The sequence below is a fragment of the Sminthopsis crassicaudata genome, chromosome 2 (assembly GCF_048593235.1).
Source record: "Sminthopsis crassicaudata isolate SCR6 chromosome 2, ASM4859323v1, whole genome shotgun sequence".
NCBI classification, from domain to species: domain Eukaryota; kingdom Metazoa; phylum Chordata; class Mammalia; order Dasyuromorphia; family Dasyuridae; genus Sminthopsis; species Sminthopsis crassicaudata.
The window spans coordinates 132,865,196-132,890,375 of NC_133618.1; the positions used below are offsets into that span (position 1 = coordinate 132,865,196).

Below are 25,180 nucleotides of genomic sequence, written 5' to 3' on the forward strand. Positions count from 1 at the left end.
TAGCTATACTTTTTCTAATAGTAGCAAAGAATAGGAAACAAATTAGATTTACATTACCAAATGCACGGGAAAACAAATTAACACATATATAAACACAAAGAACAATAAAAATGAAAGTTGTGAAATTACAATAATCCAGGGATAAGACAGAAATGGATACAGGGAAAATTTAGTAGATATAAAAATTAAAAGATACCAATAACATTTAAGAAAAAATAAATTATAGTAACTAAGTTTTGCTTCAAATAAAAAAATATGAAATTGGACTGGATCTCTGCCTTGAGTCTTGTAGAGGGGAGGGGACTATGAGTATGAAACTCTGCTTATCATGTTAAGATTTGAAAGATTTGTTGCTTAGACTTTTTCTCCCTTTGTTATAAAATGATTTTCTTCTAGAGGTAAACTTCGAGGGATCCATCAGGAAATGTAGATGATATGAAAACAAAAAATGGCCACAGAATTAAAAAAAAAAAATATTTCCCAGAAAATCTGTGAACAAATAACGCTTTCATCTACCAACTAAATACAATTTTAAAGTTTTAAAGCACTAATTATAAAGAAATAATAACTTTATTTATTCTGCCTTCCAATTTCAAGACTAGAACTAAGCCAAAAGATATATTACACCAAGTAAGAAAGGTATATTGAGAAAGGGGATGATGAATTGATGTAGGGGAGGAGGTGATAAGGTACAAAAATTAAAATAATTCAACAAAGAAAACAAAAGAAAAACACAATAGAAACCGAAAGCCACAATGGGTAAGTTATAACTATTAAATAATATGAATAATGGAAATTAATTTACATATACAATAAGGTCATTTGTACAGTATAAAAAATGTAAGTTACAACTTACATTTACTTTTCTTTCATGAAAATCACTGTTTATATCACCTTTTTTCTGAGAACATAACAAAAAGGGATCTCTAATAAGGGATTCTTAAAGCTAAAATTGTCAAATATAACAAACCACTACTAAGTTTTAGGGGATTCCACACACTATCTTCCATTGTTCATTTTTTGAATTCCTCTCCAGTTTAAATGTCTAAGTCAATTAAATTTCTCCAGTAAGTCTTTCTTGGTTCTCCTGATGAGAAACTCAAATTAATATTTTGCTTTGCAACTCTGATGCATTTATCATGTAATATTTTGTATTACAGTTGTCTGTTAATATCTTATCTTTCTATTAATTTATAGTCCCTGAAGGGCAAAGACCTGTAGCACAGTGTTGATAACACAAGATACCTGGTATCTGTATCATATAGTAATTCTTATTTAGCTATAATTTAGTATCCTATCCCCCTCATTAAAAAGAAATAGTAAAGAATCATATTATTAAAAATAGTAATCCTGCGAGGCAATTCCAATCAATAGACTTGTGATGGAAAGAGCCATCCCAATCCAGAGAGAGTTCTATGGAGCCTAAATGTGGATCAAAGCATAGTATTTTCACCTTTTTTTGTTTGCTTTCATTCTCATGTGTTTTTTTTTTTTTTCCCTTTTGATATTTTTCTTGTGCAGAATGCCAAACATGGAAATATGTTTAGAAGAATTGCACATAGTTAAGCTATACTGGATTGCTTGCTATCTAAAGAAGAGGAGAGGGAAAAGAGGAAGAAAAATTTGGAACATAAGATTTTGAAAAGGTGAATGTTGAAAACTATTTTTAAAAAAATGCTTACTTCAATTCTATTTTAAAGCAAATCTCTTTAACAGCTATAAATGTATTTAGTAAACTCCTCTTTTTTTCCTATTCTTCAATAGAGAATGTTTTGTTAGTCTGATAATCCTGCCAATTACATTACTTTTTAAAAATTTAAATAAAATTTTTTTTCAAAAAAAAAGAAATAAAAAATAAAAAAGTAAATTAGTAATCCTGGGTCAAGTTAAATATAGAAATTTAATTGAAGTCACTTTGTCTTTCATGTTCAATATTCAAAGGATCTCACATTCTACTTTCTAGGACTCCTATCAAGTATTTCATTATGGTACCTTGATACAAATTAATTAATATATTATATTTGGTGTTTTTCCAAAAGCAGAAATAATTTGCTAATTTCAAAAGATTTGCATTTCTGTATTTGTCAAAGAGTGGGAGGCAGGTTATAAAACTAACTTTATCTATGTAATGCTAACCTTTGAAGTTAACACTCTCAAAGTCATCTATTTTTGACATTTTCCCCTTCAAAATGCTGTATTAATTTTTAAAATATTCATTTTAAAAGAATATAAAAATCAATTAAATATTAATTTTATTTGGGACATTTTGTGACCAGTTTTAAAATGACTGGAGAGAATGAGTGACAGCACACAACTATGGCAACTAGAGAGTGCCACCTAGGAGATTCTGCCTTGTTAAGTTCAAATCCAGCCTCAGACACTTACTAGATATGTGACCCTGTACAAGTCACTTAACTTTGCCTCAGTTTCCTTATTTGTAAAATGAGTTGGAGAAGGAAATGGTAAAACACTCCAGTATCTTGCCAAGAAAATCCCAGATTGAGTCACGAGGAGAAAGGCACAACTGAAATGACTAAACAATCACACAACTAGGGATGGAATTAACCAGGTATGAATATGCATATTACTTTTACATTTACACTGCCTTTATGTAAAAATTGTTTCAAATTGTTTAGAATTAACATTTTAATAACATTTTTTAAAATCAGAAGGAAAAAGGTTTTTTTTTTTTAAATCACTTTTCTAAAACAATTTTTGCCAGTTCTTTTCTTGTATAGTTTTGCTACATTAAATCTAGCACAATACTTTAGGTATATAAATATATTTATATAGTATAGATAATATAATACATATATTAGAACTCAAATGTATTATCACTACAGAATGTTCTATTTCCATAATAGATATAAGTATGTGTGTGTGTGTATATACATACACACACACATATCAGATAACTGTAACATAAGAATCTAAAGGTCAGATTTTCTTATTGTAAGGGAAAGAATTTCTATTTCTAATTAAATGATTTAAAAAATCACTACATGGCTTCACTAAATTAAAATACTACAGCTGTGCTAGTTAATATTTGTTTATTCTTTATTCTTTTGCTAATACCACTACAGAGATTCTAGGAATTCAAGTTACAATTTCTAGGAAAAACAACTTCCTTCAGTATTACTTACTAGAATGTGGCAAAGTAGAGAACCAACCCAAAACTCAGGAAGATTTAAATTCCTCCTCTAAAACATATCAGTAGCATGACTCTGGACAAATCACATCATCTTAGTTGTCCAGTGATAATTCTAAAATTATGTAAATTGCAAAGAGGGCATCACCTATATTACTAGAGGAAGTTTCCTCACCCACAGAGTTTCTTCCATCAAAGAAATCACAGAGCCAGTCCCTATCTTCAAATCTATTTTCTTATTGAAAGGGAAAGCTGGAAAGCTCTGGAAGACATGAATTCAAGTAAAATGTCTACTACCCATTAGCTCTACAATTCCAGACAAGTCTCAACCTCTCAGTTCCAGGTAACTATTAGTTGTATGGAAGGTGTCTTAACTAGAGTTTCTCTGGATCTTCCGCAAACTAATGAAATCCCAGGTTGCATCCTTATTTCTGTCTTTCCTATTATTTTAGAATTTTCACTAGGAATATCAAATTCAATCATAAAGTAGACCTTAAATTATATTTTTAATTCATAAATTTTTTCCTCTTCATTCTCAAAATGATGTAATAAACTTAGTTTACACTCCTGACAGATATCAATGTATATAATGAAAGGAAAATTATTTTGGAAGTTGGAAGACAGATTTCAGCCACAATTCTGACATTTTAAAGATCTGTCATTTCATCTCTAAGCTTTGGTTTCCTCTTTTTTGTAAAATGTGTTTAATACTTATAGTACCTACATCAAAGGGTTATTGTGAGCAAAGTCTTTTTAATCTAAGTGCTATCAAAATTCATCTAATTCAAATCATAGGGAATTTTAGGATTATAAGGGTCTTAAATTACCTATCCATGTGGCAGTCCTGACATTTAAAATATTACCACTGGAGAATACTGCTTGTTCTTATCAAAGAAAGTTTCCCCCTTCAATTAGATAATTATAAAGGGAAGCATAGTATAGATCCAGGCTTAAGCTTTTTCCACTCATGATGCTTTTTTTGCCTCAGAAATTTTTATGCAACCTCAGCATACATGTATATAAAGTTAGTTTACAAATCAAACATTTACTGATAAGTCATAAAGAAATTAATTTTAAAACAATTCTTTGGGGTGTGTGTGTATGTATATGTGTGTGTGTGTGTATACATATATATAAATAAATATAATTTCACCATTTACTAAAGACAAAAGCAAATATGCTTACTAATGAGATGGGTGTGCTTGTTTATTTTACATAAAGAATTAAATCTTGGTGGATATTTGATACTGCAGGAGGTAGAACATTCAGAAACCTTTTACTGTTGCCAATTTTTTCTTTTTTTGGGGGGGGGTTGGGGGGTTAATACTTAACGTGCAACAAGAAAATTGGATTTACACACATATATTGTATTTAGGTTATATTGTAACACATGTAAAATGTATGGGATTGCCTGTCATCTAGGGGAGGGAAGGGAAAATTTGGAAAATTGAATACAAGGGATAAAAAAAAAAAAACAAAAAAACCCCACATCACTGAAGCTATAGCTACATAAAAGAGAATGGAAATCATCAGTTGACGAATAGCTGAACAAACGATGCCTATTATAATATAGTATTTCTAAAATATAAGAAATTATGTGAAAGGGACAGTTTCTTTTTAAACTTGGTTTAATTGTTTATATATCTTAGATATGAAATCCTTATCAGAAATTTATATAAAGATTTTTTTTCCCATTCAAATTCTTCCCTTCTTAGCAAAGGTGCATTGATTTTGTTAGTGCAGGAAGTTTTCAGTTTCATTTAATTAAAATTACCTATTGTATCCTTTGTAATCACTTCTCTCCCTTGTTTGGTTAAGAATATATATCCTACTCATAGCTATGAGAAGTAAATCTTCTAAGAAAAAGGCAGTTTCAAAAGAACCCAGAAATCTTGTATGAATTGATGCAGAACAAAGTGAGCAGAACCAGGAAAACAATTCATACTATAACAAAAAGACTAAAAATAAACAACTTTGAAACTTTTTTAAGAATTATGATTAAAATCCATTGTTCAACCATGATTCCATGTTAGGATTACAAGGTGATAACTCAGGTTGTCTAAACAATTCTCTAGCTCAGAATTCACACCTTTGGCTCAGGCCTTTGAAAGGAGTTTGCACCTTTGGATTTCTGGGGGAGAGTTTACATGTTTAAAGGAGTTTGCACCTTTAAAAGGAGCAAGTTCATTGGGTGTAGGAGTTCTAACAAACCCCAATGAGTTCTCACTAGCCCAATCTCTGCTAGGATAAAAGAAGAGGGCAGTCTGGCAAGGAGCAGTCTGACTGGAAGATTGAGTTTAGACGGTGGTCTGGAAGAAAAAGCTAGGCTGGGATAAGAACAAGACTTCCCGGGAGAACTTCAGGGAAGCTCGAAGAGATTCAGAGCCAAGATTCAGGAAGAAGAGGATTCAAGATTCTACCTTCACTCTGGCTGGAGGCTCCAGAAGCTTCCCAAGAAACCTGCTCACAGAGGAAAAGATTTTACAGAAAAGAGATCTCCTCCCAGAGAAGGATTATAACTTAAGAGACAACAGGACCTTTACATTTTGGTGCCCAACGTGAGGCAAGGACTTATTCTGAGCCCTTCAGAGGAGCTAGCCCGGACTTGATAATTTGGCGCCCAAACAGGGACAGACACCCTACCTCCACTGAAGTCCTCCATTGACTAGATTAGGTGAGTACTCTAATAGACAAATAAGGAACTTACCTTGTTAAGGGCTAAACCAGCAATCTCTTATAGCTGAAATGGGGCAGATGTTAGCTAAAGATATGCTCTCGACTTCAGCCGACTCAGCCCCAGCCCCAGCCCCACCCAGGAGTGGTACTATAGAGAGTATAATTAAGATAACTGAGAAGCAGAGTTTACTTGTAACCTGGGTACATTTTGATAAACTCTTGGGCACATTAAAACACACTTGGTTCTTAGAAGAAGAAAAACTAAATGTAGATGACTGGAAGCTAGTAGGACTTTAATTGAAAGAATTTCATACAAAAAAAGAGCCTCGTTCAATTTCCGCAGAGGTATTTTATATATACAACGTAGTTCAATTAGCCTTAAACTATTGAGCAAGTTGTAGGAGAAGGAAAAGTTTTAAAAATGAACAGAGGAGGAAGTATGAGGAAAAAAAGAAAGATCAAGATCTTGCCCAAGGGCAAGGGGATTTAAATGAGGAATTAGGTAGGAGAGGCATGGCTATGGCAGATGAGATCAGCAAAGCTCAGACTGCCCAGCCTGGAGGAGACACCATCTTCGGGAAAATAATTCGAAAAGAAAATCCCAGCCAAAATCATTTTTGAGGATGATTGGTGTCTTGCCTTTCATGATGTTTGCCCACAAGCCCCAACTCATTTCCTGGTGATACCCAAGAAACCAATTACCCAAATTTCTGCAGCAGAAGATGATGATGAAAATCTTCTTGGATACTTAAATGACTGTTGGCAAGAAATGTGTAGCTGACCTGAGTCTGAAAAAAGGATACCGGATGGTGATCAACGAAGGCGCAGATGGAAGGCAATGTGTCTATCATATCCATCTGCATGTCCTTGGAGGACATCAGATGAAATGGCCCCCTGGATAAATTGTTGGAATGAATTATTTAGGGAGCAAGGCAAGTTTACAACATATATGTTAAACTGAATATACTTAATGTTTTCTGTGAAACAAGAAATTGGGAAATCACTTCAAAATGTATGCAATAAAAGACGACCTGTTAAAATAAAAATAATAAAAAATAAAAAAAGAATAAAAATAAAAATAGAAGAAGACCTGTTTAAAAAAAAAAAAGAGGAATTAGGGTGTGATGACTCTGATTCTCTTGAAGAAGCTTCAATGCCGCCTAGAGAGCAGATTATTGAAAGGCCCACATCAACTCCACCTTCAAGAGTGGAGGAAGAAGGAGGAGGGGAAGAGGCAGAAACACAAACAGAATCACCTGTGAAGCAGCTTATGACAAGATTAGAAAAAGCATTGATTAAGGCTAAGAGAGAAGGACAGAATATAAGTGATTTTTTACATGCATATCCTGTGATTGAAGATATTGACTCTTTAGGTCAAAAAAGGAGATATATACCTTTATATTTGAATAAAATTAAAGATTTGAAAAAAGGTTGTACCCTTCCTTTATGGGGCTACACCAGCTTATGTTAAAATGTTACTAGATGGTTTCTCTTATGAAGTCCTAACCCCAAATTATTGGAAATCCATAGTAAGGACATGTTTAGAACCTGGACAAAATCTGCTGTGGCTTGCAGTTTCATGAATTATGTAAGATCCAAGTCAGATGCAATTTGGAGACAGGAGTTAACACACAATTCACTTTTGAACAATTAGCTGGTGAAGGTCAGTATGGAGAAAATTCAGAACAGATTAAATATACCATGACAGTGTATGAACAAATTTCTAAGGCTGCAATAAAAGCTTGGGGTTTCCTCCCCGGATAGAAAGATCGGGGGAAGGCATTCACTAAAATAGAGCAAAGTCCCAATGAACCTTTTGCGGATTTTGTCCACTGTCAAAAGAACTATTGGAGAAAACGCAGCTACAGGAATAATGACCAGACATCTGGCTAAGGAAAATGCCAATGAGATTTGCAAAAGAATTATATGGGGATTAGACAAAGATGCTCCTTTAGAGGAGATCATAAGACGATGTGCTACAGTGGGAACAAATACTTTTTACACCTAGACTATGATGAACATGGAAAGACAGGGTGCCTCTTGGCAAAGGACTTCTAGAGAAATTAGTCAATGTTTCCAATATGGAAAAGTTGGACATCTAAGAGCTCAATGTAGATATGGAGATAGAGTGAGAAGACAGGGTGAGAGGAGACCTAAAACTCCATGTCCAAAATGACACAAGGGCTTCCACTTGGCCTCCAAATGTAGACTGACCCAGGGAAATGAGAGAGGCGGGGCCCAGCTTCAGCCCCCCAAGTGGGGCATGATGGCAGCTGAAGTTACATCCAGAGAAATTTAAGACATGATCAATCAGCCAAAAGGCAATCAGATGGAAGAAAGGGATTGAAAATAGGAAAAATAGAGTTGTATGCAGTAGAGAGTACTGAGATATTCCCTGGAGAAGTGAAATCTGTTCCTGTTCAGCCTATGGATCCTTTGCCTCCAGGCACAGTAGGCTTGACCATTTCACCTTCTGAGAGTACTTACAAAACAGCGTTCATCCATACACTGATGTGGGAAACTGGAGAATGTGTGCCTAATATCCCAGTCAATAACACAGGTAGACAACATGTGATTTATCAACCAGGAGAAGTAGTAGCATCAGGCTTATTGTTACATACCCTTAATAAGCAGTCTGGTGACAGTCACCCAGATTCTGACTCCAATGAACAAAATCCAGGAATATATTGGACAGCAGCTGTGACAGCTGACCAACCTATGCTTACTATTTATATAAGTAGAATACCATTAGATGGATTGCAGATCGTACAGTTATTAGAGGTGCCAATTGACCCAGTCACTGGCCAAAGATTAAGGCAGACACCTACATGTCTGGTGTAGGAGGATCAATAGCAGCAGAAGTTAGTGCTATGCCTTTGAGATGGACATTTGAAAATGAAACAGGAGTTTTTACTCCTTTTGTGGTTGAAAAAATCCCCATCAATCTGTGGGGAAGAGACATTTTACAGCAAATAGGATTACAAATTCGCCTTTTTAGACAGGGCTGCTGTTGAAGGCCTACCTACACTCTCACCGGTTCCTATTCAGTAGAAGACTGATTCACCAGTGTGGGTAGAACAGTGGCCTTTAACAAATGATAAAATCCAGGCCTTATTAGACAGTGCAAGAACAACTTGACCAAGGACACTTGCAGCCTTCTCTAAGTCCTTGGAATTCCCCAGTATTTGTAGTAAAAAAGAAATCTGGAAAATGGAGGATGTTAACTGATCTAAGAAGAGTAAATGAACAGATGGAAACTATGGGAACTCTTCAGCCTGGACTTCCATCTCCTACTCAGTTGCCAAGAGAATGGCCTCTTTGGGTTATAGACATTAAGGATTGTTTCTATTTTATCCCTCTAGATAAGGAGGATATGAAAAGATTTGCTTTTTCAGTGCCTAGTGTTAATTTGGCTGAGCCTTATAAAAGATATGAATGGGCAGTTTTGCCACAAGGAATGAAAAACAGCCCTACTATGTGCCAAATGTATGTTGCTGCTGCTCTTGCTCCAGTAAGAAAATCCTTTCCAGAAGTAATATTGTTACATTATATGGATGATATTTTGGGATGTGCACCTGAGGAACAAATGTTAGAAGCATGTCTACAAAAGACCATAGAAACACTAAAGTACTACAAACTGCATATAGCTACAGAAAAAATTCAAAGACATGCTCCTTTTCAATATTTAGGATATGAAGTATATCCTAAGACACTCAGTACAAAAGCTTTCTTTAAGAACAGAGAAGCTAGATACCTTAAATGATTTCCAAAAATTAATAGGAGATATCCAATGGATGCGTCCAGTGTTAGGCTTAACTACCAATCAACTGCAACCTCTATATGACGTTTTAAGGGGAGAGAGTGCTTTAAATTCACCACGCCAGCTTACAAAAGAAGCTCAAGAGGCTTTGAGAGAAGTTGAACTGGCTTTATCCAATGTGGTTGAAAGAGTCACTCGAAAACCTTGGAAATATCAGTTTTTGCTACAAAAGAGGCACCCACAGCAGTCCTTCATCAAAGAGACAGTGTGATTGAGTGGGTGAACCTCCCAACACAACCAGAACAAAGCCTTACTCCTTACCTACTGCTTGTGGCTAGAATTTTATTAAAGGCCATTAGGAGAGTAGTAAAATTATCTGGGATAAGTCCTGAAAAAAATACACATTCTATAGTAATGTACAAATTAATGTATGCTGTGAGACCATCCCAGAATGGCAAATTTTATTGGCCACAGCTCCAAATTTTGTACATGGATCTTTATTAAAGATAACCCGGCTACTACATAATTGGCGATGGATTTTTGAAGAAAAGGTTTCTAAGGTTCCTCTTAAAGGACCAACAATCTTTACAGACGCCTCCAAAAAAAAAAAAATTGTGCTGTATACTCTCATGATTTAACCATAAAGAGAGTAGTCAGAACTCCTTTTCAGTCCACTCAGCAGAATGAATTACTTGCTATCATGTTAGCTCTTACTTGTTACCCAGGAGATGTAAATATAATTACTGATTCAGCCTATTCAGTAGGTGTGGTACAAAGAATTGCCACAGCCCAAATAAAATTTGCAGCCTCTAATATTTATCAGCTCTTTAAGGAACTTCAAGAGCAAGTGAGAAAGCATCCAGGCAAGATTTATATCTTGCATGTCCACTCACATAGTGGACTTCCAGGTCCTATTTTTGATGAAAATTCAAAGGCAGATAGCCTTTTAACTATGTTAGCCAGTACTTCTTTATTTCAGGAAGCACAAGATTCTCATTCTAAATATCATCAGGCTGCCTGAGCTTTACGTTTACAATTTGGAATAACAAGAGAGGAAGTTAGGAGCATAGTAAAAAGCTGTACAGCTTGCCTTCCTTTACACGCTCCTACACTCCCTCTAAGGAAGAATCCTCGTGGTTTGAGACCCAGTGAAATCTGGCAAATGGATGTGACCCATTAAAAATCTTTTGGTTGTCTGTCTTTTATCCACATGGTGGTAGATACCTTTTCAGGATTCTCTTTTGCAGTGCCAACAGCAAAAGAAACAGTCCTAGTGGTCACTGAATTCCTTATCCAAGCATTTGCAATTATGGGTGTGCCACAAGAAACAAAAACAGATAATGGACCTGCATATACTTCTAAACATTTTGCGCACTTTTGTGCGTAGTATAAGATTTTACACACCACTGGCATACCTTTTAATCCACAAGGTCAGGAAACAGTAGAGAGAAGAAACAGAGACATTAAGACACTCCTCCAAAAACAAAAGAAAGGGGGAGCCACAGGTAACCCTAGAAAACTTCTAAATTTAGTTCTCTATACCATTAATTTTTAAATTTTTGACAAAGATGCACTGCCTCTGGCAGACAGGTTTTATAATCCACCAGAAAGGCAGTGTCCAGTGTGAGCAGCTCCACTGTCCTTAGATAATAGCCAGGTGATGTGGAGAACCCAGAAAGTAGTGAATGGAAGGGACCAGATAAGTTAACTACTTGGGGAGAGGGTTTGTTTGTATTTCTTCAGATGGAGAAGGAATCAGATGGGTGCCAATGAGTTATATTCGCCTTGTCCATCAGAGAGAGACAGAAAAAGAGAAAGACCTCAAAACAAAAGAGAAAATCTAAGAAACATCTGACACTGAAAGAGCATGGCTAATAAGAAGGCTGTTAAAGAACTTTAAAACTAGCAGGAATCACAGGATTTCCTAACACAAGATGAGACTAATGCACAATGGATTTATGGACATTTATAAATTCTCAATTTATGATTATTTGATCATGTTATTTGTTACATCACTTCTAGCATGTGTTATGTTACTATGTGTTTATGTAATTTATGTAATTATGTGTAATACCTCCCATATTGATGGATTTATGTTTCAAGGCCATGACCACCCTATGTTCTAAATCAAAAGAAAGGGGGAGATGTTAGGATTACAAGGTGCTAACTCAGGTTGTCTAAACAATTCTCTAGCTCAGAATTCACACCTTTGGCTCAGGCCTTTGAAAGGAGTTTGCACCTTTGGACTTCTGGGGGAGAGTTTACATGTTTAAAGGAGTTTGCACCTTTAAAAGGAGCAAGTTCATTGGCTGTAGGAGTTCTAACAAACCCCATTGAGTTCTCACTAGCCCAATCTCTGCTAGGATAAAAGAGGAGGGCAGTTGGTCAAGGAGCAGTCTGACTGGAAGATTGAGTTTAGATGGTGGTCTGGAAGGAGAGTCTAGGCTGGGAGAAGAACAAGACTTGCTGGGATAAGAACAAGACTTCCCGGGAGAACTTCAGGGAAACTCGAGGAGATTCAGAGCCAGGATTCAAGAAGAGGATTCAAGATTCTACCTTCACTCTCGCTGGAGGCTCCAAAAGCTTCCCAAGAAACCTGCTCACAGAGGAAAAGATTTTACAGAAAAGAGATCTCCTCCCAGAGAAGGATTATAACTTAGAGATGACAGGACCTTTACATTTTGGCGCCCAATGTGGGGCAAGTTCTTATTCTGAGCCCTTCAGAGGAGCTAGCCCAGACGTTCCCAATTCCAGAGGACCAATGAAGAATACTTTCCCTATTCTGAGAAAGAGGTGATGTACTAAATATGTAAAATAAGACATGCATTTTTTAACATGGCCAACATGAAAATGTATTTTGCTTGACTATGCAAACTTATTACAAGGGGTTTTTCTCCATTCCAATGGGGATTGATAGTGGGTAGAGAACAAATAAATGCTTATTAATGAGGGTGTGTGTGTGAAAAGAAAACAGTACAGAATTAATAAGAAACTATATGCTTGTTGCTTAAGGACTAACCTGGCTAAATTTAGAGTTCATCATCAAGTACATAGACAAAGAGAGATGGGGATATCAATTACAGTAACTCTTAAGAACACTTATTAGTTCATAAGCTACCCTTTGCATCACTAGATGCAACTACACTAGAATTCACAAGTCTTGAATATTGAAGAATTATGGATAATATTTGAACAAGATTTTTTTCTAAAATTATATCTTTTAAAAGTTATGAAGTATCATTCATTGTATTTTTCTGAATTTTCTTACTCTTCCCCTCTTTATTGAAAAGATAAAAAACAACAAAACTCCAAATGTATATATTTATAAAAATACACAGTCATACAAAACTAATTCCATCATTAACCATGTCCAAAAAAAGAAGGAAAGAGAAAAGAAAAGATGATTCAATATGTACTCTGAGCAAGCTATCGGGAAATAGATCGCATGTTTCATGAAAGTATGATTGGTCATTGTGCACTGTTTTCAACTGCCATGATACTCTAATCAATTCACTGTGGGCTTATAAATATGTCTGAGTAATAAGCAGAATTTACAGTAGCAGTTAGGGCATACTACAAAGCATCATTGTAGTAAAGGAGGTGACTCTGGTTTCAAAAAGACTATGTCAGTAGAGAACTAAAGCAGGTTTTATCATACTGGAAAAACTTCAACTACTATCCCCATAACAATTCAATCTACTTAAGACTAGCCTTGTTGAGTATAGAAAAGATTATCACCTAAGTAGGTTGGCTACTAGGTGTATTCTTTGGCCTTGGAAACCCATAAAATAAAATAAAAATAGAAAATGGACATTAGTTTCATGCAGCCTTCTTTAGCTTCTTCAGTGACAGTGGAAGAATGACAGAAGAGGCCAAGGAGGTCAAGAACATAATTTTTTAAAAGATGGCCAAAAAACATTACCTAAGAGCAATCCAAATGCCAAATGGAAAACCTGAATAATATAAATATTGATATGGAACCAGAAGACAAAAAAAAATTGCAGCTCAATTGAAGGAAGGTTCATAGATTTTGTAGAACCAAGCAAAGAAGTTAGAATAATTAATTTTTTTAAAAATCAAGCATTATAAAGCAACAAGAAATATACTTTTAAGGGACACTTGATCACCTTGTATTACAATGGTCATTACTAAGTATTTGCAAAAAAGGACCACCATTAAGATAATAGCCTATATGCCAATTCCTATTATAGGAAATTTTTATGAAGATTTCACCGAGACTCTCCAAATTAACATAATAATCTTTAATACTTGGTGATATTGTAAAGGGGAAGATGGCAAAAAAAAATATGTTCAGAAGGAAGTAAAAAAGATAAAGGCTTGTTATGGATTTTTCAGTGTCTCAAGCCTATATATATCATGAATATTTTCTTCAATAAGAGGAGCTATAAAATCCCCTCAGATAAATGCAAAGAGGGTAATCTAAAAGTAAAAGTAAAGGCAATCAGGAAGTACTAAGTACATAAGTTAGTATTGAAAAAATGTTTCAGGTCAGAAACCACAGCAATAATAAATCAACAAGAATGTATCAAGTACTGCCATAAGCACAGTTGCTATGAGGATCAAGACATTTAAAAGGGCAAGGTCCCCTACCTTCAAAAATTTTATAATCTAGTTAGTTACAAAAGACTAACATATATGAAACAATCACTAACAGTCAGTCAACAAATATTTGTTGTTTGTACCAAGTATTGTGCTAAGCAATAAAGATACAAAGAAAAGTTCAAGACTGCTGTTGACCTCAAGGAGCTCACATTTTAAGGAAGGAGACCAAGAGACTAACATATATGTATATACAAGATACCACTAATAACAGCTACCTACATACTTTCTGGTTACAAAACAATTCATACAAGTTAATAACCCTATGAGGTGGATAATTAAAGTATTATCCATATTATACAGTCAGAAATTTAGTTTAACTTTGCAACCCACAGTTTAAAAAGTTTGGCTCTAAAGCCTATATCCACATCTTTCCAATTTATTTTCTGCATTCCTATAATCATTCTCTTTGTTCGGTATATATCTTAATAACCTGTCACCTGTATGGCCTATTTGTTGGGGGAGGAAATCCTAATTTTTCTGTCATCCCTAAGCCAGGGGTTTTTAACTCTTTTTGTGCTATGGAAACTCCTGGGAGTCCAGTGAAACCTAAAAATCCTTTTCTAAATAACAATTATTTATAGTTGAAAGAAAAGCTAAATTTCAGTAAGAGGCTACTAAATAAAGATGGCTTTTTTTTTTTTTTCCCATCCAAGTTCAGACTTCTTGACTTCTTTCATGGACTCCAGGCTCTAGGCATTCTTTTTTCCAATTAATATTTCATTGTTGACAAAATGAGTGTCCTTATACACAGGTCTAAGCAAATCACTTCCCTGATGAATAAAATTCATCAATTTCTTTCTAGCACTCCAAAGTCTCCCTCATTTGGTTCCAAGCTCCCTTCCTAAGCTTGTTTTTTGACTCTTCCCCTTCACATTCCACATTCCAACCCAAACCAGTTTTTATGCGTTCTTAGAAGAGGCTCTCTCCCACTACATCTCTATGCCCTAAAATCTTCCTCTTCCTTCATAAAGCGTTCCTTGCTACCCCAACTAGAAGCAATTTCTTTTTTTAAAAATATTTTTATATATTTATTTTTTCCTAATTGTAAAGTGTCCTTTATGAACTTATTTTATCTTCTATTCTATTACAATTTCTGAAAAGTAGAGATGGTGTGTCTCTATTCATCTCTGTATCCCCAAAACAGTATCGTGTATCATAAAATATGTTTAAGCAATGTTTGCTGAACTGGAATCCATAAATGGCTGAAATAAGAATTACCTACCATTTTCCACACTGCCGTCCTTAAGACAGCTCTGAAGACTACCTATCTTTTCTTACTTATTTTTTTTTTAAATTTAAAATACAAATTTAACAAAACCAATACATTAGTACTACTTATTTGGTTTTCCCCTCAGTATTATTAAATAGAAAAATTACATTATTTATAGTTTATAAATTTTGATACAAATGCTGACAAGTATACATATTTAAACACTTGATATGTGATAGGCCCTAAGGATACAGAGAAAAATTAAACAATTCCTGCCCTCAGAGAGCTTATATTCTACTGGTAGAAGATATAACATATTCAAAGTAAATATTGGGAAAGAAAAATCAAAGGGTGATGCCTGACTTCAAAAAGATCAAGATTATGAAAAGTAGAAATAAAATAAATGAAAATAATACATTCAATTCAGGTTCTTTAGGAAATTTTATTTTGGAACTTAAGAGTATAGTTCAATGGTCAAAGGTTATAAACAATTTTCAGATAAAGAAATTAAAGCCATTTCTAGTCATATGAAAACATGGTCTAAGTCACTACTGATTAGAGAAATGCAAATTAAGACAACTCTGAGGTACCACTTTATACCTCTCAGATTAGCTAAAATGATAGGAAAAGATAATGATAAATGTTGGAGGGGATGTGGAAAAACTGGGACATTTAACACATTGTTGGTGGAGTTGTGAACTGATCTAACCATTCTGGAGAGCAATTTGGAACTATGTCCAAAGGGCTATCTAACTGTGCAAAAATGTTTGTAGCAGCCCTTCTTTACAGTGCCAAGAAAATGAAAAGTGGATACCCATCAGTTGGGGAATGGCTGAATAAATTAAGTGATATGAAACGATCAACAGGCTGACTTCAGAAAGACCTCAAGAAATTTACAGGAACTAACACTAAGTGAAATGAGTAGAACCAAGAGAACATTGAAGACAGCAACAACAAAATTATGTGATGATCAACTATGATGGACTTGGCTCTTTTCAACAATGGGGTGATTCAGGCCAATTCCAATAGATGCCATTTGCATCCAGAGAGAACTGTGGGAACTGAATGTGGATCACAACATAGTATTTTCACCTTTTTTTTTTGTTGTTTGCTTATTTTTTTCTCATTTTTATAAAATATGTTTTTACAAATATGTTTAGAACATTTATATATATTTAACCTATCTTGGATTACTTGCTATCTATATCTGATACTAGAAAGAAACAAACTATTAAGCAGACATACCTTCAAGGAGCTTAGGAGGAACACACACACACACATACACACAGAACTTATACAACATATATCTTGATTTTTAAAAAATATAAAGTATTTTAATAAATGCTTGTTGATTGCCAAAGTAACTTTAGGAGGAAGAAAGTATTAAAAACTACCGGGTATTCAAGAAGAATGTAGTATCTTTATTTATGGTCTTAGAACCATAGAACAAGTAATTAACACAAGATTAATTTTATTTTAATAGACATTCCATCCTCATAGTGTCAGATGTATACCTCAAAACATTTGCTGTAACAAACTCATAAGAGGAATTATTCTAATTTTCAAGGAATTAATACCTAATGGAATTATTCTTTATAATGTTCTCTTGTCTCTAATATTTTCCTACTGACTATAAGATAAAATATGAAGTCCTATTATTCTAAGCTCAAATATATATTTCAGCTGGCATTTGAAGGTCTTCAATTTGGCTCTAGTCAAGTATCCCTTAAACTCTTTCTGTATTTTTTAGATCCTCTCCAGCTGCTAGTGTGATTTTCCAAAATTATCTTGCATATATTTTGTACTTATTTAGATGTTTCTCTCACAGAAAGTTAAGTTCCTTAAAGATAATTTCATTTTTGTTTTTATAGTCCTAGCACCTAGTACTCTCGTAGTTCTAGGTGTTTAGAAGGTGATGTTTGTTCAACTGAATGGTTACTACCCATTTTCCATGATGTAGAGTTAATCTGTGTCTTAATCTATCAACAAGTACCTTAATTTCTATAAGATTCACTTTCTTTAACTGACAAATGAAAAAAGTTTAAAAGTTTTATGTGAGGTTCAAATGAGAAAGCACTTCATAACACTGTCATTAAATATCAATAAGAGAAATTAAAACTTTTTTGAAATTATGCTTAAATTTTTTTCTAATAAGAATCATGAATGTGAAACTATTACAATTAAATGTACTCTTGATACCGACTAAGGCACACTGCAAAAGCTTATACAATAGGGGATTAATTTATGAAAGTAATCCTTTAGGGGAGATGTGGATTACAATCACTTTAACAGTTGTAGATACTTAAGAGGTAGCAGACCAATGGGAAAAGATAATGGCTGTCAATTGGAAGTTTTACTGTATTACTAGCAGGATTCTACTCCCCTTTGGGAAAGACCTTGCTAGAACAGTGAATTTACTTACTTCTTACTTATAGCTGTAAATTGAAAAAAAAAGCAACAGTTGGAGAGGGAAAGGAAGATGAGTATTCTTATGGCTATAGTAAAGGATCTGCCCATTCATTTCTGTATACATGAATTTGGATGCCTGTATCATTTTCTTAACTTCATCCTTTTTCTGTTTAAGACAATGATGGCTTTCCTTAGGTTAGGATGGTAGGAAATAAAATTTTTAAATAATTTTTTACTGGCCTTCCCTTTCTCTTCACTAATTAAACTTTTTTTTTTTTTTTTAAATTTTTTTTGTTGAATGAAATGTTGACCAAAGTGCAACAAGGATTTTTTTCTTTAGCTCCTGGGAAATAAATGTAAAACCCTGAATTGAAAATAAATAGAAAGAAAAGGAAGCAACATTGAAAAATCTTGGATACTAAAATATTTCCAAGTTCTCTTAACCCAATCAAGATTATTGAAAGGTATTACACTTTTGTAAACATCAACTGTTAGCCAGAATTTACAGTCTAAAATTTAAATTTCATAACCTGGAAGCTCTCTAAAAATGGCGTTTTCATGGTTCATTTAACATTGAAGCAACATGCACAGAAATCAGAATATTCTAAGGTAATTTCAATAAGCACATTCATTTACGTTGTCTATGTTAAAGACGTTAGTTTAAAAAAGCCAAAGTTTCCCACTGCATCTGGGGCCATCTTCAGTTGTCCTAATCTATATCTTGCCACTGGGCTCACATTGGGTCCAGAAGAGAAAATGAGGCGGTTGACTATGCACAGGCATCCCTCACTTCAATTCAATTAACTTGCATGTCATCATATCACCTTCCTGATGAAATGCTCCTCTTCAAAAATGAAGGGCAAAAACAACTATGTAGAATGTAACAATATAAGTTTCATAGAAAAAAGAATGGCCTTCTTTTGCCCAAGGATGAATAAGAGATCCAGATGCTTTTTTTTACTGAGATCTATTATAGTGAACGTTTCTCAAGGTTTATGATAAACCCCATGGTCTGTGTGTTTCCATAGCAACAAGAGTGGAGCGCATGTAGTGCTTGAGGGTAGAATCTATAATGATGAGCCAACCATGCTGGTACTTGAAACTCAAGGTTTGTTTTTCCTCCTGTTATGGCGAGTTCTACAGAAACACTAAAAGGTTATAAAAAGGCAGTCATGAATGGTTAAGGGATTTTATTTTTTGTTGTAAAGATAGGTCAGAAGCCCTTTTGTAAACTTACTTATGCAATCTTTAATTTAAGGTATGACAAGAAATCCTACCAAAATCAGTTTGAAGATCAGGCCATAGACCGCTTTTATATTCATATAATATGATACATTATATAAACTTATATTTTAAGTAATTCCATTTCTTTAGGTCTTGAAAGAATTAGAAAATGCCTCTTTTTTATGATTATGTTTCTATAGTTGTTTTTTAAAATGGAAATAAAGAGAAGGGATAAAACTCCATACAATCAACCTGCTTCTAAGAACTTGACCCCACCTTTATCATACCAAAATGGAAAAGAAAAGCATTTGCTTTCTATTCACTAAAGTCTGGATTAATTGATATCAAAATCTTGCATATATTTTTCCTTATAAAGAAACAAACAAAAAAGCAATTAACATTTTATATAGCAAATACAAAACTCAATGCCAACTAGTCATATGTTTAAAAAACAAAGAACTTATTAAACATTTTAGCTAATGAAACCCAAAGAGCTAGAAAACTGTAGTCGCCACCTCTCAGTTCTAGAATGTTATTATTAGCCAAAAAACCTTATAAGATTTTTTAAAATGTACAAACATAATTACAACTTAAAAAAACACAGACAAGGCTCACTGTGTACTTATGAAATTTCAGTTATAGCTGCTTAAAAGACAATCATTTGTGAGAAAAAAAGCATCATTTTCTATCACTTAAGAATGTTAATTCTAACACTCTTAAAGCACAAATATCTGATTAAAATGAAGTAAAAATCCCTGGAGCCAAAGCCTATTTATCACATAAGGTTAGCCCCAGAGAGATCAAATGGGAAGAGTAAAAGAATCCGTATTTACATGGTACCTACTGTATGTCAGGTGCTGTGCCTGAAATTCTTTTATGAATATTCTCTCTTTGGATCTTTATAATCCTGTGTTATTCCTATTTTACAGCTGAAGCAAATAGAGATTAAGTGACTTACCCATTGTCACACAGCTAGTGTCTAAAACTAAAAGAACACGAGACTTTCTGACTCTAAGCTCAGCACTCTATCCATTGGGCCACCTAGCTCTATCTATATATTTTGGAAGTTTTCTTTGGCATCATTTTTTAATCTTTAAAAAATAACTGATTCAAAAGTACCCATTGGGCCACCTGTCTATATATTTTGGAAGTTTTCTTTAGCATCATTTTTTAATCTTAAAAAATAACTGATTCAAGTAAAGACAATATTATGAAAACTGTATAAAATTAATTTGATTGTCCTTTTTAATAAGAAATAAAACATGAATTGGTATTTCAACAATTAAAAATGTTCAAGAAAATAGACTGAATTTTTACTTTCATCTTCTAAATGTAAAGTTTCTTTGTCTTTTCTTAAAGAAAAAAGCTCATATAGTGATATAGTGCTCATAATACCTCTCAAATTTAAACCTATTACCCACAAATAAAGAAGAGACCATAAAAGCCTCAAAAAAGCATTTATTTTTCTCAGTGCAATACTCTGTATAAAGCTTTTACTGACAGATTCCTACTGGTCTAAAGCTTCCCTGCAGCCACTGATGTTCTTGCTTTCTGAGTAATGTGTAAAAATCATGGGAAACCTAGACAAAAATCAATTCCACATTTGCTTTTCTTTCTTCATTAATTTAATCATCAAAGGAAAGGTAATAAATTTAAACATTCTCTTCCAATCAACCCTAAGTAAAATTTAATGAGATGATAATCTATGAAAACAGCAATGAAACCTTTAAAAAACACAAAGACGACTAAAAGGAAGTCACAAAGGGACATAAAGAGACAGACTGAGGGCTTGCTCTAAAGTTACATAGCATTCAACTTTTTTCGTAGTTTTTAATACTATATAGCCCATTAGTAGACAAAATGATTTTCAATTTAAGAGAGTGCATTTTGAAATGTCATAATTGAATGTTTCTATCATCCATACAAAATTATATTGTTACAACATATATTGCTTGGAAGTTTCTACACTTATTCTCTTATAAAATTAACCTTATGCACAACACTTAGAAATTTTTAAAGAGTTTTTGTTTTTTTTTGTTTTTTTAAATAACAGTCAGAGCCTTAAAGTTCTTAGATCCCAGGTCAGTTGATAAGAAATTAATACAAAACTCCACCATTTCTAATGCAAAACAGAAGACCTTTCGGGCACCCCATTTTTAAAAAAAGAATTTAGGAAACAGTTTCCTATACTATCCTTTCTTCTGCAAATGTTGAGTAGCTAGGTGGCATAGTGGACAGAGCACCAACTAGGAGGGGCTGAGTTCAAATGTGACCTTAGACACTTAACACTTCCAATCTCCATAAATCTTCTTTTGGATTTAGTAAATATGAAGTTTAATATTGTAACTCTAATAGTACTGATATAAATTTTTTAAAAGGTTGGCAATGCATTGCCCAGCAGTTCTCAAAGGAAGACATATAAAACTAACCATTATATGGAAAAAAATGCTCCAGATCACTAACAATTAGAAAAATGCAAAGATGACAAAGGGAGAAAATTAGAATTGTTGAAAGGTCTGAAGTAACAGACACATTAACATATTATTGGTGAAACTTTATAGGGAGAACCTATTATGCAAAGTAATTCTGCACTATGACCCAAGAGCCAGTGAACTGTTCATATTCTTTGACCCATTAATAGCAATGGTAGGCTCATATCTCAAAGAAATCAAAAAAGAGGGAAAAGATCCCCAAATAAATAAAAATAAATAAATAAATTTGATTAATTAATTAAATAAATATGTACAATAGTTCTTTTTTGTAGTAGCAAAGACTGAGAAACTGAGGGAGGGGGGTGACTATCAATTGGGAATAGTTGAACAATTATTGTATTGGATATGAATTATTGTGTATCATGTAATAATAGAGTATTATTATGTCATAAAAACTGATAAAAGGGATGAGGTTCAAAGAAACTTTGGAAGAATTATGAGTTAATGTATCATGAAGTCAGTAGAATCGAGAAAATCTATATAAATAATATCTAAGTAAATAAATACTATCAAGATAAACAATTCTGAAAGATTTAAGCTCTTTGATCAATGCAATGACCAATCATGATTCCAGATGTCTAATGATGATCTATGCCAGTGGTCCTCAAACTTTTTAAATAGGGGGCCAGTTCACTGTCCCTCAGACTGTTGGACAAAAACAAAAACTCACACTGTCTCCGCCCCTCAGCCCATTTGCTATAACCTGGCGGGGGCATAAATATCCTCAGCTGGCTGCATGTGGCCCGGGGCCGTAGTTTGAGAACCCCTGATCTATGCTATACATATTCTGACAGAGATCATAGATTCAAGATGCCAAATAAGAAATATATTTTTGAACATAATATAGAAATGTTTTATTTGACTATGTATATTTATGCAAAAAAAATTCTTTCAAATTGTATGGGTTGAATAAAAAGAAAAAATGCTTAATAATTGAAAACTGAAATGCAATATAAAAAGATAACAGTTTTGTGTTGTCCAATTCCAAAACAATGTTTATACTATAACATTTAAAAAAGGAATGCAATTTATCATTACTACTACTTGACAAAGATAAAAACATACACAGATAGGAATATAGCAAACATTTTAGTAACTTTTATTGATAAAATATTTTAAACCTGTGTATGACATACAACCAATTCAACTGAGGATAAAACTTTAAGACTCAAGAAATAACAAGATAAATTATTTTAGTATGCAAGGGAGAATTATCATGAATGTTTACATAAAAATTAGAAAGTTTTTCTTGTATTTTCTATAGGAAAATGAAAATATTTCATTATTCAGTCATGCCCTAAAACCTGTCTTCCCTGATGTTTTAGGTTATTCTATAATTTAATCTTCAAGATCTTTAACAATCAGTGTATCTGCTAATAAATGTTGTTATACCATGAAAATGAAAAGGAAAACATGAAATATGAATGCTCAAAAAGTTACACCAAAAACATTATTTCTATTTTTCAGATCAAATGGACATATATAAGAAAATATACTTGCTCTTAAATCTTATTTTTACAGATGTAAATCTGGATGAAAAGTGGCAATAAAAATGAATATTATTAGAATCACTAACCAACTATGATGTTTTGTCATAATAATATATGAGGGAAAGAACTAAATGAAATGCCATTTATTAAAAAAAAAAAAGTCCAACTAGTTTCAGAAGATATAGAACAAGGTGGTGACAAATTATCACTGATACCTAAATGTTTATAAACATATGTTGCAAAACTGATTGGGCACAAAATAATAATCCCAAAATGCCCTGTTTCCTCAGCTTCATGATCTAAAATTGGGAGAATAATTCTAGTTGACTGCTTTTTGAAAGTCCAACCAGTTGAGTTGATGTTTTGTGCTTTTCTAAACTAATAAACTAGAAACAATTAAAATTTACCAACTCATTTCAGGGAATCTACTATGTGTTACCAAATCAAATCTGGAATTTTGCTTATCAGTATTTTCATAAATCTTTTTATAAGGATTAAGTGATTTTGTGTTCTGTGTGATCATTAACCCAAAAAAAGATTTAAAACTAGAATAAGTGGACAACACAAAGATACAACAAAATTAAACTGATTTAATTAATAGGTGTCCCTATCCCATTCTTTCTTGTGCTCTGGAACCCATTCTATTTTTAACAATCTGCCCTTCATATTTTTAAAAAATAGCTTTTTATTGACAAAACATACGCATGGGTAATTTTTCAACATTGACCCTTGCAAAAACTTCTGTTCCAACTTTCCCCCTCCTTCCCTCCACCTGGACGGCAGGCAGTCCCATAAATGTTAAAGTATATGTTAAAGTATATGTTAAATACAATATATGTATACATATTTATACAGTTGTCTTGCTACACAAGAAAAATCGGATTTAGAAAGAAGGTAAAAATAACCTGGGAAGAAAAACAAAAATGCAAACAAACAATAACAGAAAGAATGTAAATGCTATGTTGTGGTCCACACTCATTTCCCAGTATTCTTTCTCTAGGTGTAGCTGATTCTGTTCATTACTGATCAATTGGAACTCATTTGGATCCTCTCATTGTTGAAGAGAGCCACTTCCATCAAAATTGATCCTCATATAGTATATAGTTGAAGTGTATAATGGTCTCCTGGTTCTGTTCATTTCACTCAGTATCAGTTTATGTAAGTCTCTCCAAGCCTCTCTGTATTCATCCTGCTGGTCATTTCTTACAGAACAATAATATTCCATAACATTCATATACCACAATTTATTCAGCCATTCTCCAATTGATGGACATTCATACAATTTCCAGTTTCTAGCCACTACGAAAAGGGCTGCCACAAACATTTTTGCATATACGGGTCCCTTTCCCTCCTTTAACATCTCTTTTGGGACATAAGCCCAGTAGCAACACTGCTGGATCAAAGGGTATGCAGTTTGACAACTTTTTGAGCACAGTTCCAAATTGCTCTCCAGAATGGTTGGATTCTTTCACAACTCCACCAACAATGTATCAGTGTCCCAGTTTTCCCACATTCCCGCCAACATTCATCACTATCTTTTCCTGTCATCTTAGCCAATCTGACAGGTGTGTAGTGGTATTTCAGAGTTGTCTTCATTTGCATTTCTCTGATCAATAATGATTTGGAACACCCTTTCATATGAGTAAAAATAGTTTCAATTTCATCATCTGAAAATTGTTTATTCATATCCTTTGACCATTTATCAATTGGAGAATGGCTTGATTTCTTAATAAAATTGAATCAATTCTCTATATATTTTGGAAATGACTGCCCTTCATATTTGATATGTAACTCCTTATGTATATTATTTTGAACACACACACACACACACACACACACACACACACACACACACACACACACCACACACTTTCCCTAAATAAAATGTAAGCTTCTTGAAGTGAGGCATTGTTTCATTTCATCATTGTACTCCTAGTTCATTGGACAATGCCTTATGATCTAAGTAGATACCTTTTGCTTGCTGAATAAGTGCAAAATTACTGATAATGCTTTCTCAGATTTTTTGTTTCCTATGAGAAGGCAGTTGGGTAGCTCAGTGGTAGAGTGCTGGGCCTAGACTCTGGAAGAGTTTAAATCTAGTCTTAAGCACTCAGACCATGGGCAAGTGACTTAACCTTTCTTTCCCTT

The 25,180-nt window shown here is 33.7% G+C and overlaps 1 protein-coding gene and 1 pseudogene across 5 annotated transcripts in view; one reads left to right on the plus strand and one right to left on the minus strand.

The window, feature by feature from the left end:
* NSD3 (nuclear receptor binding SET domain protein 3) overlaps window positions 1-25,180 on the minus strand; it is a 139,166-nt gene that overhangs the window by 96,532 nt on the left and 17,454 nt on the right. The window lies entirely within an intron of this gene.
* LOC141554894 (adenosine 5'-monophosphoramidase HINT1 pseudogene) lies at window positions 6,344-6,903 on the plus strand (annotated as a pseudogene).